At 45.9% G+C, this 15,472-nt stretch overlaps 1 long non-coding RNA gene across 3 annotated transcripts; it reads left to right on the top strand.

Moving 5' to 3' along the window:
• Window positions 1–2,707: 2,707 nt before the first annotated feature.
• On the top strand, window positions 2,708–5,782 carry LOC147982093 (uncharacterized). 3 transcript variants are annotated; one of them, XR_015599979.1, is made up of 5 exons: window positions 2,709–4,341; window positions 4,505–4,588; window positions 4,698–4,755; window positions 4,841–5,379; window positions 5,468–5,781. It is a non-coding gene; the product is annotated as an uncharacterized LOC147982093 (long non-coding RNA). The 3 variants fall into 3 exon arrangements; XR_015599980.1 differs by lacking the exon at window positions 4,698–4,755 and having other exon boundaries at window positions 2,711–4,341; window positions 5,468–5,776; XR_015599978.1 differs by having other exon boundaries at window positions 2,708–4,341; window positions 4,505–5,379; window positions 5,468–5,782.
• Window positions 5,783–15,472: the final 9,690 nt, after the last annotated feature.

Raw genomic sequence — 15,472 nt, 5'->3', positions numbered from 1 at the left:
TCAGCCCCTGAAATGCTGACACGTGGATGCCTATTGGTCCTGGTTGGTGCGACCAACCGGGACCAAAGGCAAAAACACAAAAACCTCAGCCCCTGAAATGCTGACGTGTGGATGCCTATTGGTCCCGGTTGGTGCCACCAACCGAGACCAAAGGCCCTCCTACCTGGGCTCGGGCACCGGCCACGTGGAGGCCCATCTGTCCCGGTTCCTGTTTGAACCGGGACTAAAGGGCCAGGGCATTAGTAACGACCCTTTGGTCCCAGTTCAAAAACCGGGACAAAAGGCCCTTACCAACCAGGACAGAAGACCCTTTTTCTACTAGTGATACAACATGAAAACGTAACAGTCAGGTCAAATGAACTGAGCTTCTGAACTTCTGGTGGTGCATTTATCTGCTAGACTGTAAAGTTTTATGCCAACCTTCCTTTTGTTATATAGTTGTAATTTGTTTTAGTGCGATACAAAATTTATACTTAACGTATAGCCACCGGCTGAAGAAAACAGCAAGCCATTTTTGTATAGTGTAAGGTGTTCCCTATATTTGCACTGGTGGCGATCTTTGATGCCGAGTGGATGTAATCTATGCAATCTCCTTAATAGAATAGCGTTAGTTTTGGCCTTATTTATTTCCTAGTATTCTTTTTCCTTGGTTTGCTAGTGGCTGCAACTACCATGGGCCATATACAGGCCGTATGATCCATGGGTCTCCTACGGGCCGTCGATAAATGGGCCTGTAATCGGTGGGCCTCGGGCCGCCGGATAAATGGGTCTACATGGGCCGTAATCGGGCATAATTGGTATCGGCCCAGCACGGTAACAGGCCGTTAACAGGTCGTAGGACAACAAAGGGTTAATTCTGTCACAGGCATAACGGATCGTTAATGGGCCAGAATATAGGACGGGCTGGAAACGGCGCAACAGGTTAACAGGCCAGAAACGGGCCGACTCTTGCCATGGGCCGAATTTGGCCCATTAGGGTAACAGGCCAGTAACGGGCCAACTCTTGCCATGGGCCGAATTTGGCCCGTTAGGGGAACCGTCCAGTAATGGGCCGACTCTTGCCATGGGCCGAATTTGGCCCATTAGGGGAACAGGCCAGTAACGGGCCGGAAGTAATCGAGGGCCGAAAAGGAGCCCAAGAAAGTATTGGCCGTCAATAGGCCGAAAGCTAACACGGGCTGGAAACGACCCACGTAAATCACGGGTCGTTAACGGTTATAAAGAAAATTACTGTTCATTATGGGCTAGAGTCACCGTGGGCCTGTAAAGGGCCGAAAGATACGAAGGCCTCATATGGGCTGAAAGACGTCGTGGGCCATACATGGGCCGAAAGTGAAATAGGCTGGTGTTATATTCGACGGCCCACATGATGTTGTTTGGCCTAACGGGCCATGAGTTAATGAGCCGTAAAATGGGCTATTTGCGAAGAGACCGTTAACAGGCTTTTCATGGGCCAGTCCGTTAACTTTTGACCAAGTCAAACGGGCCGGCTTTGTAAGCTAAATGGGCCAGTGGTTGGCCGTGGCACATGTCGACATATCATAGGCGCCTATCTGACCCACTGACGAGCTGACACGTGTTTCGTCCGGCCAATAAGAATTTTACACGTGGAAATTTCCCATTGGTCGGGGCTGTTAATGGGTTATCGGATCCAAAACCCGACCCGATAGCTTAACGGCGTTCCGTTATGGTGGATGCCACGTGTCGGTCACCCTTGACGAAAGCACTTCTATGACGCGCGATTTATCGTCTTGGAAGTGGACACTTCCGTGATGGTAATTTTGGTAATGTCATGGAACACTTCTACGACAGCACATATATCACTATCTTGATTCTGTCATAAAATCGTCATGGATGTACATGCATGACAAAAAAACGTGACCTACTGTGACAAACACGTATGATCACGGATGTGTATTTTTTTGTAGTGACCTGAAGGGGGAAACGGCCGCGTCGGATCTACAGGGAGGGGATCTTGCTGTGGGTTTGGCCTGGATGTTGCTCCCAAGTGTTCCAATGGGCTGACCTAACACAACCGGGTGGACAGGTCCACTGGTCAAAGCTTGTCTGACGAAAGTCAGAGGGCTAGATCTCGTGGTCAACTGCTCCAGGGTTAGGCGAGACGGGGGCCCTGGGTGGTAGCAATGCCACCGGAGCATCACACCAGCTTCATACATGTCGTACAGTGTGCTGGCATGTCTAAAGATGCAGCACGCGTCTCCGAGGTGTGGCCCCCTCGCGGACGGCGCCGCCGCTAGCACCTGGAGGGGGGAACGGCCACGAGAGCTTTGCACCGGGTTCTCATACAGACAACAAAAAAAATACTAATATTTGAATTTATAAAAAACACCGACATTCATCGTGGAAAACGGACGCTCACAGTGAAACTTTCAGTGTTCGGGCACCGGGCCGTGCCCGGGCACTGAAAGTTTCACCGTAATTGTCCATTTTCTTAACGGAAGTCCAATGAATACCTATGCTTGCTTCGTTAGGATTAGGAAAGTATTTAAACTGGTCATATTTCTTGACTTTGGGCGAGGTGGGACTATTCCCAAAAAAGTTGACCTGCTAACTATGTCGACGGCAAACCCGTCGACATAGGTTGCCACGTGGCATCGTAACCTATGTCGACAGCTTAGTTGGCCTTATCCACTCGAGACGGGGCACCCTCGGCCACTCATTCCCTTCCCTATCACCGTGCGTGCCCCACCCAACCTCGACCTGCGCCGCCCGTCACCGCTCCACCCGCGCCGCTCCCGCCGTCTGCCGCTCCACCCGCACCCCTCCCCTTCCTGCGCCCCTCCCCTTCCCTCGCCCCTCCTCGCCTCCACCCTGACCTGCGCCGCGTCGCGACCCAGCCCTCTCCGCCCCCTCCTCGCACCGCCGCCGCTACACCTTCGCCACCTCGACTCGGTGCCACCGCGGCCAGGACCCTCTCCTCCCCCTCCCTGCCTGCCTCCACCCCGACCCGCACCCTCCCTCTCCTGATCGGGCCTCGGTGTGCTGGCCGGGGCTCGAAGCCCCCCTCTGCCGTCGCACTACAGCGGCGGCACCGGCCCCCATTGACTCTTCCCCAGCCCCTGCCCATGACCTCCCAGCTCGCCCGTTGTACCGGCGCCCAAAACGCCCCAGTGAGCTTTTTTTCTTTCTTTTTACATTTTGTTACTGCTTGATATGTGTTACATGCATGTGTAGTGAAATATGGATGAATGGATGCTGGTCAAGTTTGTGATAGATAGATGGATTGATGGATATTGGTTAGTTTTCTCTTTGGTAAATTTAGTGATTGGTTATGTTGATTCATCTCCGTGTAATGATCTTTGACGTTTTACGAAGGGTGGAGAGTAGAGATGCATAGTCAAAAGAAGCTTATAATGAATGAATGAATGAATGAATGTTGGAATGTAGGTGAAATACGAGACCCAAAATGAATTATCATAGTTAAAAAATAAATTTGAGTCACTTAGTCTATAAAATAGTTAATGAAGCTTTTATTTTCATTTTGTGATGTTGTCAAATAGCTATATGAGATGTGCTAAAAAATTGAAGAACAAAATTGGTATATTTGAGATGTTGTAAAATAGCTATAGTTTCATTTTGTGGTGTTGACAAAAATGATATCTGATGCGTAGTTATTTTATCATGATGATCTTGCTAAAAAAAGTTGAAGAACAAATTTTGACACTTGATGAAAATTAGGATTTGAAGTATCATGATGATCTAAAAACTTGACTAGATGTCATTAGCAATATGATTTTTATCATAGTTTTCAATGTCGATGCTTTATGTGATGTGATGCCCTCAAATTTTTTGACTCGGTAAAATTTATAGGCTTTGTGCTATTTCATCTCCTGGGAGCCTTCGTCGTCTGGGTTTTTGGTCCGTGATCCTGCCGCTGTTCGACTACTTCCTCTACAACGGAGGGTGAGCTACGAACACTAGTAGAAAAACAGTCAAATGTCAAGCACATTAGTGCCAGTTTGATTTTGAGCCAGCACTAATAAATGCATTAGTGCCGGTTCCAACAACTAGCCGACCGCTCTCATCAGTACCGGTTCATGGTGAACCATTAGCACCGGTTCGTGCCACAAACCAGTACTAAAGTGAGTGGTGGCAGGATGTTGTCAGTCTGGGGCCCCTCCGGCACCTTTAGTATCGGGTCGTATCACGAAACGCTACTAAAGGTCGTCCTACATAAACCCTTCGTCCACCTGACCTCGCTCTGTTTTTCCCCTTTCCCCTCTCCTCTCTGTTCTTCCCCTCTTCCTCTCGAGCCATCACACATTTTGCCCAAAATTTGTGAAGATTTGAAGGCCCCCATCCATTCAAATGATCACAAAGGTTAGCAACTTTGTCCTTTCATCTCTCATTGCTAGATTAGCTCTTGCAAGGCTTTATATAGTGATTAATTTGTGAGTTTAGTAATTTGGGAGGAATTATATGTGCTAGTGTTTGATTTATATGTAATTTGAGGTCAAAAATAACACTTAGTTTGCATATGTAGGTGTGGTTTACTTAATGCCTTCTAAATCTCCATCGTAACCACCGTCGATCGCCTGCACCGTTCCGTCGCCGGCACCACCTTGCTGTGAGCCTCTTGTTCATGAATGTTTTATATAAAAAATTGATGTTTGTGTGATTTGGATATATAGTTACTCATATAATTATCTTACTCATACGTGGTTTGTTATACATAGTGCCATCATTTTGATATCAGTCCCCGTTGGCCCTCGTCCTTGTTATGATCTGGATGTGGTATATTATATTTTAAAACTATTTGTTGCATTTCATGTTTATGACAAATTATGCCAATCAAGTTGACATAGATATTTTTATGTAGGAGGTATGTGAACTGGAAATTCCAACCGACCCTATTGTCGAGAGGTTAAATTTAGTTGAAAGAGAAAACCAGGATTTGAAAGAAAAATTGAAAAGAATTGAGGGGGAGAAGATGGAATTGGAGTTGCATGTTGCCAATGTCGTCTATGATCACAAGATCAAGATGGAGAAAATGCGCTTCAAGATTAGACAGATTGGAAAATATGCCATTCATAGTGAGGCTTGGTATTATTATGCTGTTCGATCAATTGTTACCTTAGTTGCGATCTTGATCGCATTTGTTGCTGCATTTAAATTCTTTAGCTAGAGAGTTATTTTTTTGTTGCATTTAAGTGTTGTATGAACTATATATTTGTATGAACTTTATGTATGAACTTGTATTAATTTGGTCTTTTCGGTGTTGTGTAATGAAGATGAGCTGACAATGGATGTATGATGACTGATGCTCTCCCGAGTTCATTAATGGCGTGCAAACTTTTCTACCTGCGGCTGGGGCAAACAAGTGGAAGGATGGTTTTATGCCTTGTCCATGTGCTGTCTGTAAGAATGATCACAATTACTCTACGTCAAGAACCATTCACGTCCACCTGTTTAAGTCTGGTTTCATGCCCAACTATAATAATGTTAGGACAAAGCACGGAGAAAGAGGGGTTATGATGGAAGACAATGAAGAAGAAGAGGACGGCGACAGCTATCCTGGCAATGGGTTCCCTGAATACGAAGATACAACAATGGGGGAAGAAACTGAGCCGGCAATGCGGGAAGAAGCTAAAGAAGAGGCATCGGATGAGCCCGCTGATGATCTAGGTTGGGCCATTGCCGATGCAAAGAGAAACCGGCAAGTGATTTGGAGAAGAAGAAGTTGCAGCGCATGTTAGAGGATCACAATAAATTGTTGTACCCGAATTGCGAAGCTGACAAGAAAAAGTTGGGCACCACACTGGAATTGCTGCAATGGAAGGCAGAGAATGGTGTATCTGACAAGGGATTTGGAAAGTAGCTGGTAATGATAATGTATATGCTTCCAAAGGACAACGAATTGCCTGAGAGTACGTATGAAGCAAAGAAGGATGTCTTCCCTCTAGGGTTAGAGGTGCAGAAGATACATGCATGCCCTAATGACTACGTCCTCTACCGCGGTGAGTACGAGGATTTGAATGCTTGCCCGGTATGCGGTGCATTGCGCTATAAGATCAGCCACGATGACCCTGGTGATGTCGAGGATGAGTTCCCCAAGAAGAAGATTCCTGCCAAGGTGATGTGGTATGCTCCTATAATACCACGGTTGAAATGTTTGTTCCAAAACAAAGAGCATACCAAGGTGATGCGATGGCACAGAGAAGACCATAAGAAAGACGGAAAGTTGAGAGTACCCGCTGACAGGTCACAGTGGAGAAAAATCGAGAGAAAGTACGGGAAGGAGTTTGCAGATGATGCAAGGAACGCGTGGTTTGGTCTAAGAGCAGATGGCATTAATCCTTTTGGGGAGCAGAGCAGCAACCATAGCACCTGGCCTGTAACTCTATGTTTGTATAACCTTCCTCTTTGGTTGTGCATGAAGCGGAAGTTCATGTTGATGCCAGTGCTCATCCAAGGCCCTAAGCAACCCGGCAACGACATTGATGTGTACCTAAGGCCATTAGTTGAAGAACTCTTATAGCTGTGGTATGGAACTGGTGTACGTGCGTGGGATGAGCACATGCGGGAAGAATTTGACCAAAAGGCGTTGCTGTTTGTGACCATCAATGATTGGCCTGCTCTCAGTAACCTTTCAGGACAGACACACAAGGGATACCGCGCATGCACGCACTATTTGGATGTGACCGATAGTACATATTTGGACAATTGTATGAAGAATGTGTACCTGGGACATCGTCGATTTCTTCCGAGCAGGCATCCCGTAAGAAAGAAAGGTAAGCATTTCAAAGGTGAGGCGGATCACCGGACGAAGCCTCGCCACCGTACTGGTGCTGATGTACATGATATGGTCAAGGATTTGAAGGTAGTCTTTGGAAAGCGTCCTGGCGGACAACCTATTCCGAATGACGCTAACGGACGGGCACCCATGTGGAAGAAGAAATCTATATTTTGGGACCTGCCCTATTGGAAAGACCAAGAGGTCCGCTCCGCAATCGACGTGATGCACATGACGAAGAATCTTTGCGTGACCCTGCTTGGCTTCTTGGGAGTGTAGTGGAAGACAAAAGATACACCTGAGGCGCGGGGGGGCCAGCAACGTATGCACGGAAAAGATGGCATACATCAGGGTCATGCCAGCTACGCTCTTACCAAAGAAGAGAAGGAAATCTTCTTTGAATGCCTGCTCAGTATTAAGGTACCGTCTGGCTTCTCGTCGAATATAAAGGGAATAATAAACATGGCAGAGAAAAAATTCGAGAACCTAAAGTCTCAAGACTGCCACGTGATTATGATGCAACTGCTTCCGGTCGCATTGAGGGGGCTTCTACCGGATAACGTTCGATTAGCCATTGTGAAGCTATGTGCATTCCTCAATGCAATCTCTCAGAAGGTAATCGATCCAGAAATCATACCAAGGTTAGAGAATGATTTGGTGCAATGTCTTGTCATTTTTGAGTTGGTGTTCCCACCATCTTTCTTCAACATCATGACGCATGTCCTAGTTCACCTATGCGAAGAGATTAACGTTTTGGGTCCTGTATTTCTACACAATATGTTCCCCTTTGAGAGGTTCATGGGAGTCTTAAAGAAATATGTTCATAACCATGCTAGGCCGGAAGTAAGCATCTCCAAGGACCATGAAAATGAGGAGGTCATTGAGTTTTGTATTGACTTTATTCCTGACCTTAAGCCGTTTGGTGTTCCTGAATCGCGGCATAAGGGCAGAATGGATGAAAAAGGCACACTAGGAGGGAATCAAATAATATGTATGGACGGACATTCTCTCACTGAAGCACACTACACAGTTCTACAGAATTCTGCCTTGGTGGCTCCGTATATGGACGAACACAAGAATTTTCTACGCTCCAAACACCCGGAGCAGTCTGATGACTGGATTACACGTGAACAAACCAGGAGTTTTGCCGGCTGGTTGCAGACATGTACCATGCATGACGCCTCTATTGAAGATGACTTGTACTCGCTGTCCCAGTTACCATATTCGAATATAATGACTTTCAAAGGGTACGAGATAAATGGTAATACATTTTACATGATCTCCCAAGATAAGAAGAGCACCAACCAAAATAGTGGTGTCCGCTTTGATGCAACAACCAAGACGGGAAAGGAAACATATTATGGTTACATAGAGGACATATGGGAACTTGACTGTGGACGTGGTTTGAAGGTCCTTTTGTTTCGGTGCAAATGGGTCAATATGACATGAGGCGGGGTAACGGAAGACCCGCGGTATGGAATGACAACAGTGGATCTCAACAATCTTGTGTATGCAGACGAACCATTCATCCTAGCTAATGATGTGGCACATGTTTTCTATGTGAAGGACATGTCTACCAAGCCGAGAAAAAGAAAAGATAAGGAAGCGAATGCATCATACGATGAGCCAAAGCGCCACATAGTTCTTTCTGGGAAGAGAAACATCGTGGGAGTGGATGAGAAGACAGACATGTCAGAAGATTATGAAAAGTTTGATGAAATTGCTCCATTCACAGTGAATATTAACCCGGGCATCCAGTTAAATGATGAAGATTTTCCATGGCTACGGCGCAAAGGGACACACGTGAAGAAAAAGTTTCACACCCAAAGATCTGGGATGTGATCGACTTCACTATCATCACTTTCTTTTGTGTTTCACACCCAGGAGGGTATCTTTGTAATAGTTAGGGTAGTTATGTGTTGTGGCATTTGAAATGCGAAGAAATTTTATGTGCAAACAAACTCAGAAAATGTTGAAAGTTGGCATGGTATCATAATTTCACCCACGTAGCATGTGCAAAAAAGTAGAGAGGGTTACCGCAAAAACTGGATGCACTTCGTGTACAAAATGGACAATCTCTTTCGAAGTATCAGGGTTTCAAACGAAAACTCATCTGTTACGAAGGCATTTCATTTTTTAAATAACCTAAGCATTACCAAATTGAATATAATGATAAAACACACTAATATTAAACATAAGAAAAAAAGAATCACTAAAAAATCTATTTTCAAACTTAAGTTATTCACAAACTAGTGATTCACACAAATTTCAAATAATTCAAAATTTAAACTATTCAAATTTGAAAACTACCGGCACTAACAGAAAGTTTGTAATTTTTTGTACCTAAAGCAAAAATTTTCACAAAGAAACTCTAAATACAGCAAAAAACACCTCAAAAATAAATAAACCAAAAATAAATAAAGCATAAAAAATAAGAAAATAAAAAAGCCACCTACTGGGCCAGTGCGGCCTGCATACGACTAGAAACCCAACCTGTACTTGGGCCAGGATGCAGGCCTGCAAGCTGAGTAGGCCCACATGCAGAGTAGGAGAGGTAGGCCCGGAAGCCCTGCTTTTGAGAGGAGCTCAATGTAGTGCCCGCGCCGGGGCTTATAAACTGGTCTTGGCGCTCCTCAACTAGCCAGGTGGGACTAAACTTCTGCGCCCCTCGCCTGGCAGGGCATCCCCTTTAGTACAGGGTCGTGGCTCCAACCGGTACTAAAGGGGGGGGGGTCTTTAGTACCGGTTGGTGCCACCAACCAGTACTAAAGGGGGGCGCTTCCCACCGCTTGGCCTGGCCAAAACAGACCTTTAGTACCGGTTGGTGGCTCCAACCGGTACTAAAGGGGTGTTCTATATAAGAAAACACTTCAAAAAAATTCAGTTTCTCATCTCCCCCTCTGCTTCTTTCTCCTCTGCCCCGTCGTCGCCGCCCCTCGTCGCTGCTCCCGTCGCTGCACCGGCCGTCCCCGTCCCCTCCGTCCATCACCGTCACCGCCGTTCGTCGCCGTCCCCACCGTCCGTCGTCGTCCCCGCCCCGTCGTCCCGTCGTCCCAGCCCGGCCCGTCCCCGTCACCTTCGTCGCCGCCCAGTCCCCATCCCCGTCGTCACCACCCGTCGCTGTCCCCGTCGCCGCCCCCCGTCGCCGCGCCTCGCCGGTCAGCTCCTGCCCCGGCCTCCATGTCCACACACACACACATTGTTTTTTAGTTTTTTAGTTATAGAAATATATATAGAAATGTTAGAAATTTTTCTGTTTTTTAGTATAGAAATATTTATAGAAATGTTAGCAATTTTTCTATTTTTTAGTGATAGAAATATTAGAAATGTTATAGAAATGTTAGTTATATATATAGAAATGTTAGAAATTTTAGAATTAGTTTTAGCTAGATGAATTAGATTAATGTCAAATTGTTAGAGGATGATCGACATTTTTTTTAGTTTCTTATAATTTTAGTTATAGAAAAATTTAGAATTTTCATATAGAATTTTACTTATCACAATCCAATCATTTAAAAAATGTTACTTTTTGCGGGCATATAGTATTTGTTCTCGACGATGCCCGACCCGCATCCTCGCCGTCGACCCGTTCGCAATGACCTCCGGCTGACCCATGTCCAGGACTGGGCTCTGCCGGGCTGGCACTGGGTGGTGTTACCTGAAGGGGCACACCGCTTGGTGAGGAACCCGGCCTCAGGTCCTGTCGTCGACCCTGATCTCCTTTGATGGCGTTCGCGTGGGCCACATTCGGTCCAGAGGGAGCCTGCCCCGCCGGAGGTGTTGCGTCGCCGTGTCAGGGAGGAGGACGAGCACGTCCATCGCTACATGGCTGCTATGGACGTCAGGTTCTGCAATACCTGGCAGGTTCTTTAGGTAGATGACCGGAGATATGATCCTGTGATGGTTCCTTCTCTTTGGGTGTCCACCGACCGCGCCCCAGGAACCGCGAGTGGCCTAGATTCTTCTGTAGTATTTGATCTTTATTAGGTACCTAGCCAGTGATGTATTCGATATATAATATTCGAGACGTTATATTCGAGACTATATATATTATTAGAGATGATGTACTCAAGATTATATATTATTCGAGACGATGTATTTGAGATTATATTTTATTCGGGACGATGCATATTATGTACTATATGATTCAGTTTTTTCTTATTGATTGCATCCATGCATTGTAATTTGAATACTAAATTGTTTTATATTTCTTCTGTATTAGTTAAGTAAAAGCTATGGCGGACAATACTGGCAGAGAGGGAGAAGAGGCCCTATTCGAGATCATACGCAACCCTACTAGGCCAGATGATCTGAATGAAGCAGATGACGGCTCCCAATATATGAACAATACCGGGGAGGGTGATGATAAGATATTCGATCTCGACGACCGAGCTGATGAAGTCATGAACTATGATTATGATTATGATAACGCAGACAATGATTATGATGACACAGACAATGTTGATCTTGAAATAACAAAGACTACCGGTGAGGTATATTTATATAAGCAGGCATCTAGTGATCATCACATATATTTTTTTATCTGAAGATATATTAAGGAATCGATCTTTCTTCTTTCAGCCCTCCGGATCGAGCAAATCTGCTTCTACAGATAGTAGGACAAAGCGAGGCCCGGGCAAAAAGTTGAAGGAGGGTGTAAAGTACAACATCGATTCCATCAAAGCGGGTGGCGAACCCCTCACGGCTAAGAACATTGCGATCAAGTTCATTTGTCAGTGCCGAGTTCCTGTGAAGGACCAACTCCCGATCTCCATTCAAGAATGGAAAGAGCCCAAAACTAAACGTCCAGATGTTACTTGGGTCGACGACAGAGGAAAACAAAACCTTTGGGAATCTCTGATGGAACATTTCACCCTACCAGATTATTTCACTGATGCAGATGTGCATAAAGTCAAGGATGCTGCTCTTCAGAAGATGGCAATTGCATTCAACACCCACAAGAAAACTGTATGGGCCAACTACCTCGCTGCAGAAAGGAAGACTCCAGAATTCAAGGGAACACTGGAGAAGCAAAGAGAACATTGGACCGCTTTCATGGAATTCAAGGAATCAGAATTATCTAAGGAACGGTCAAGAAAAAACAAGGCCAATGCCGCAAAAAAGTCGCAGTTCCATAGGCTGAGCAATGCCTAAGTGGGATAAGTCTGAGCAAGATATGGTGGATGCAGGGGTCACTGCAGTTACTAGGAGCTGGCCCCCAGGTGCAGAACTTGGTTCTATGCGCATGGGGGGCGTTCGACCCGAAGACATGCCTGGTTTCGAAGAAGGCAAGTATAAAAGGAGCCGAACAGAAGTTACTTGACGCAATAGAAGATGCTCGAAAGGAGGTCTTCACCCCCAACAGAGAGAACAACGAGCTTACGCGCGCCCTGGGAAATCCTGAACACCCGGGAAGAACACGAGGCAAGGGCGTTATTCTCTAGTATGAGGGCTTTTTGGAATGGAACGACGACTACAGGACCCGTGCAAGAAAGAAGAGGGGGTAGGAGAAGAAGAGGAAGCTAGAGGAGGAACAGAGGAAGCAGGACGCAGAACGCCTTCAAGGCCTAGAAGCAAGGCACACAGACTTGGCACTCAAATTCCAGCAGCAGCAGCAGATCAACTCACTTAGCCAGGAAAGGGGGTCTCAGCAGCGGCAGCGGCAAGCGGATGATCGTCCAGCATTGGATAGCATCGTCCCATCCATGCCGAGAAGCAGCGTTGGTTCTGCCCCGGGCGATGCACTGCTGGATACATACCCTGTGGATGACATCATAGAGAACACTAACTGTGAGCTACACTTCAAAATGAAGAACATATCCATGAAGGTGGCAGACGCCCTTGCTTTCACAAATACCCCCGAAGCAACCTTCCATTGCACCCCGATTCCAGCGGGCGATGCTCGTGTCTTGGTTGTTGAGGTGGTAGACCAATATTCGGGGCTAGAGCTGGACATTCCTGGAGGTGACGACGAGCACACACTGGGAGAGGCCACACATCGTATCATCCTATGGAGAAAGGATTGCATCATCTTTCGAAGGCCACTGACATCACATGAGCCGACTCCTCCTCAAAGTCCGCCACCGAGTCAGGGGACTCCCGCTCCTCCAAGTACACGAACGCATGAGCTGACTCCTCCTCGAAGTCCGCCACCATGTCAGAAGACTCCCGCTCCTCGAAGTCCACCAATGCATGAGCAGACTGCTGCTCCAACTCAGCCAAGTCAGCCGTCTCTGCCACCTCGGCAATCGCAGAAGAGACACGCCGCAGCTATGGTGCGTAGCGATACGAGTCGAGGTAGTACAGGAGGTACAGGCGGAGGCAAGCGATATAAATATGGTCCAAGCAGCCTCGCTCCTCTTCCTTAGAGGCCTTACGACATGACCGAGGAGCAAAACGAAGCCATAGTGAAGGCCTAAGTGGACGCCCATTTTGGACCGAAACCAGCACCGCCGCCAAGGGAGTAAGTGCCTGAGGAAAAGATTGACCACTTCATTCGTATGGCTAGACCACCAGCTCCCAAGCCTGTTAACTTAGACTATGAGCGCCAAATTAGGAAGGCACATCGAGCACGACTACAGAAGGAAGCGAGCTCGAGCTCGAGCCACAAGCAGCTGGCAAAAAATGAGGGAAAACTGTTCCCTAGCTGGGAGCACAGGCGGCGCAATCGATCCCCCCGCTTGTTGTGCCAACAACACATGAGAGTACGCGCGCCCTATAGTATTGTGGGCAAACCGTTCCCTAGCTGAACAATCTGGTAATAACCGAGGAGCATACAAGGAATGCTAAAATGCTCAATATCAGTGTGGTAGAACTCCTCGAGATCGAGCCCATGTCTCCTCTTAGAGATGACGAAATAAAATGGAAATATGTCCAGGGCGAACCTTTGGTCAAGCCCGAGGAGGTCAAGAAACTCCCAACGAGAATGTATGAATTGCATCAGTGGTACATGAACATTACCAAGATTTCCAATCGAGAGTCCCTCATGGTGAATGTCAAGGAGGAGCATTACTTCCATGAGAAAGCTGTGTCCGTTGAGTATTCAGAACTATTTCAGTTATACAATCAAGACGCACGCGACAAATCTCTCGTCAGTTGCTATTGTCTGTAAGTGATTTCTTTCTGTAATTTAAGTCTCAAGATAGCTGTAATGATCATTTTGATCAATCATTACCTATAATTATCCTCACTATATTATTTTTTGTGGTATTATGCGGGATGAAGATGTATGAAATGAAAAAATATGGACGCTATGGCATTGGGTTCATTGACCCAAATACCGTTAATGAGTACACATGGAATATTCCAAGTTGTCGGGCAAGTTTAGAGGAAAGCATGCTAGAGTTCTTCAAGCGCCTCAATAGCAATGAAGATATACTACTTACTTACAACTTCCTGTGATTCACACTGTCGTGTACAACAAATTCTGTTTTTGCTTACTAGCTAGCTAGATGTTAATAATTAAGTGTATAGGGTTTAGGCTAGTTGATTAGTGTTGTGCACATGCCTGCTTAATTATGACATGCAAACGTGTGCGCATGCAGTTTCCACTGGATCTTGTTAGTCATTAAAGTTGATAAAGGAACAGTTGAAGTACTGGACTCACTACTTAAGGAAGAAAGTGACTTCGCCATCATGAAGGGGATAGTCGGCAGGTAATTTCAATAATTGTTGACTATATCTCGGCCTATTTAATTAGTTCGTCATTTCCTGATATCAACTATTTAATAACCCCTTTATTCATTTTCTTTGCTGGCAGGCAGGGCTTGGGCAAAGTTCATCAAGGTGACTCCAGACAAATGGCGACAAAAGCTGTTTTGGTTTCGACCCAAGGTAAGTAATTAAGTATTACTAGCTAGCTTACCATCTCTTTAATTCTTGTTTCAATACCATTAATTAATTATCATGCTTGATTAATTATTATCTGATTAAATTCCATTCTGGTAAAGGCCCTGAAGCAGGCTCCGGGGACTAATATGTGTGCATACTACGTTTGCTTGAACATTCGCATGATGGCGCCCGAAAGGAGCAAATCTCAAAGATAGGAATGGGTACGTTTGCCAGAGCACTATTCACAAAATTTACATCATTATCGATATCTAGTCACACAACTAATACACATGCATATTGATCTCCTTCTTAACAGTTCAAAGAGGTGCGGGAGAATCTCCTAGCAACGGAGCGTATACTAGCACTTCAAGAGGAAATAGCTGGATTTTTGCTCGACCGGGTCATAGATCCCCAAGGAGAATACTATTACCCGCTACCGCCCCCATGAACCACTTGTCATCGTGCTCCGAAGGCACCAAGGCAACATGTGGGAGAAATGGTATATATATACATGTGTATGTGTGAATAATTAATGGTGGTTATGAGACATTCAATGATATATATATATGATCGGTTCTACGAGAAAATCTATTTATATACATATATATATGCATAGTGTGTACAATACGTAGTATCGTAAAATACCAGCAAACAAAAAATAATTAAACGGAAAACACAAAATTAATGAAAAAATTATGGTGTTACCAACCGGTACTAATGATCTACCCACACCCGGGGCCTGGCTCGTGCCACGTGGTGGCACTTTAGCGCCGGTTCGAGCCGAACCGGTACTAAAGTGGGGGGCCTTTAGTCCCCACTCTTTAGTGCCGGTTGTAGAACTGGCACTAAAGGCCCTTACAAACCGGCGCTAAAGCCTGGTTCTGCACT

This window comes from Triticum urartu, chromosome 3A, assembly GCF_056163025.1.
Source record: "Triticum urartu cultivar PI428250 chromosome 3A, HENAU_Tu73, whole genome shotgun sequence".
NCBI classification, from domain to species: Eukaryota; Viridiplantae; Streptophyta; class Magnoliopsida; order Poales; family Poaceae; genus Triticum; species Triticum urartu.
This window is presented reverse-complemented; position numbering and strand designations above follow the sequence as displayed.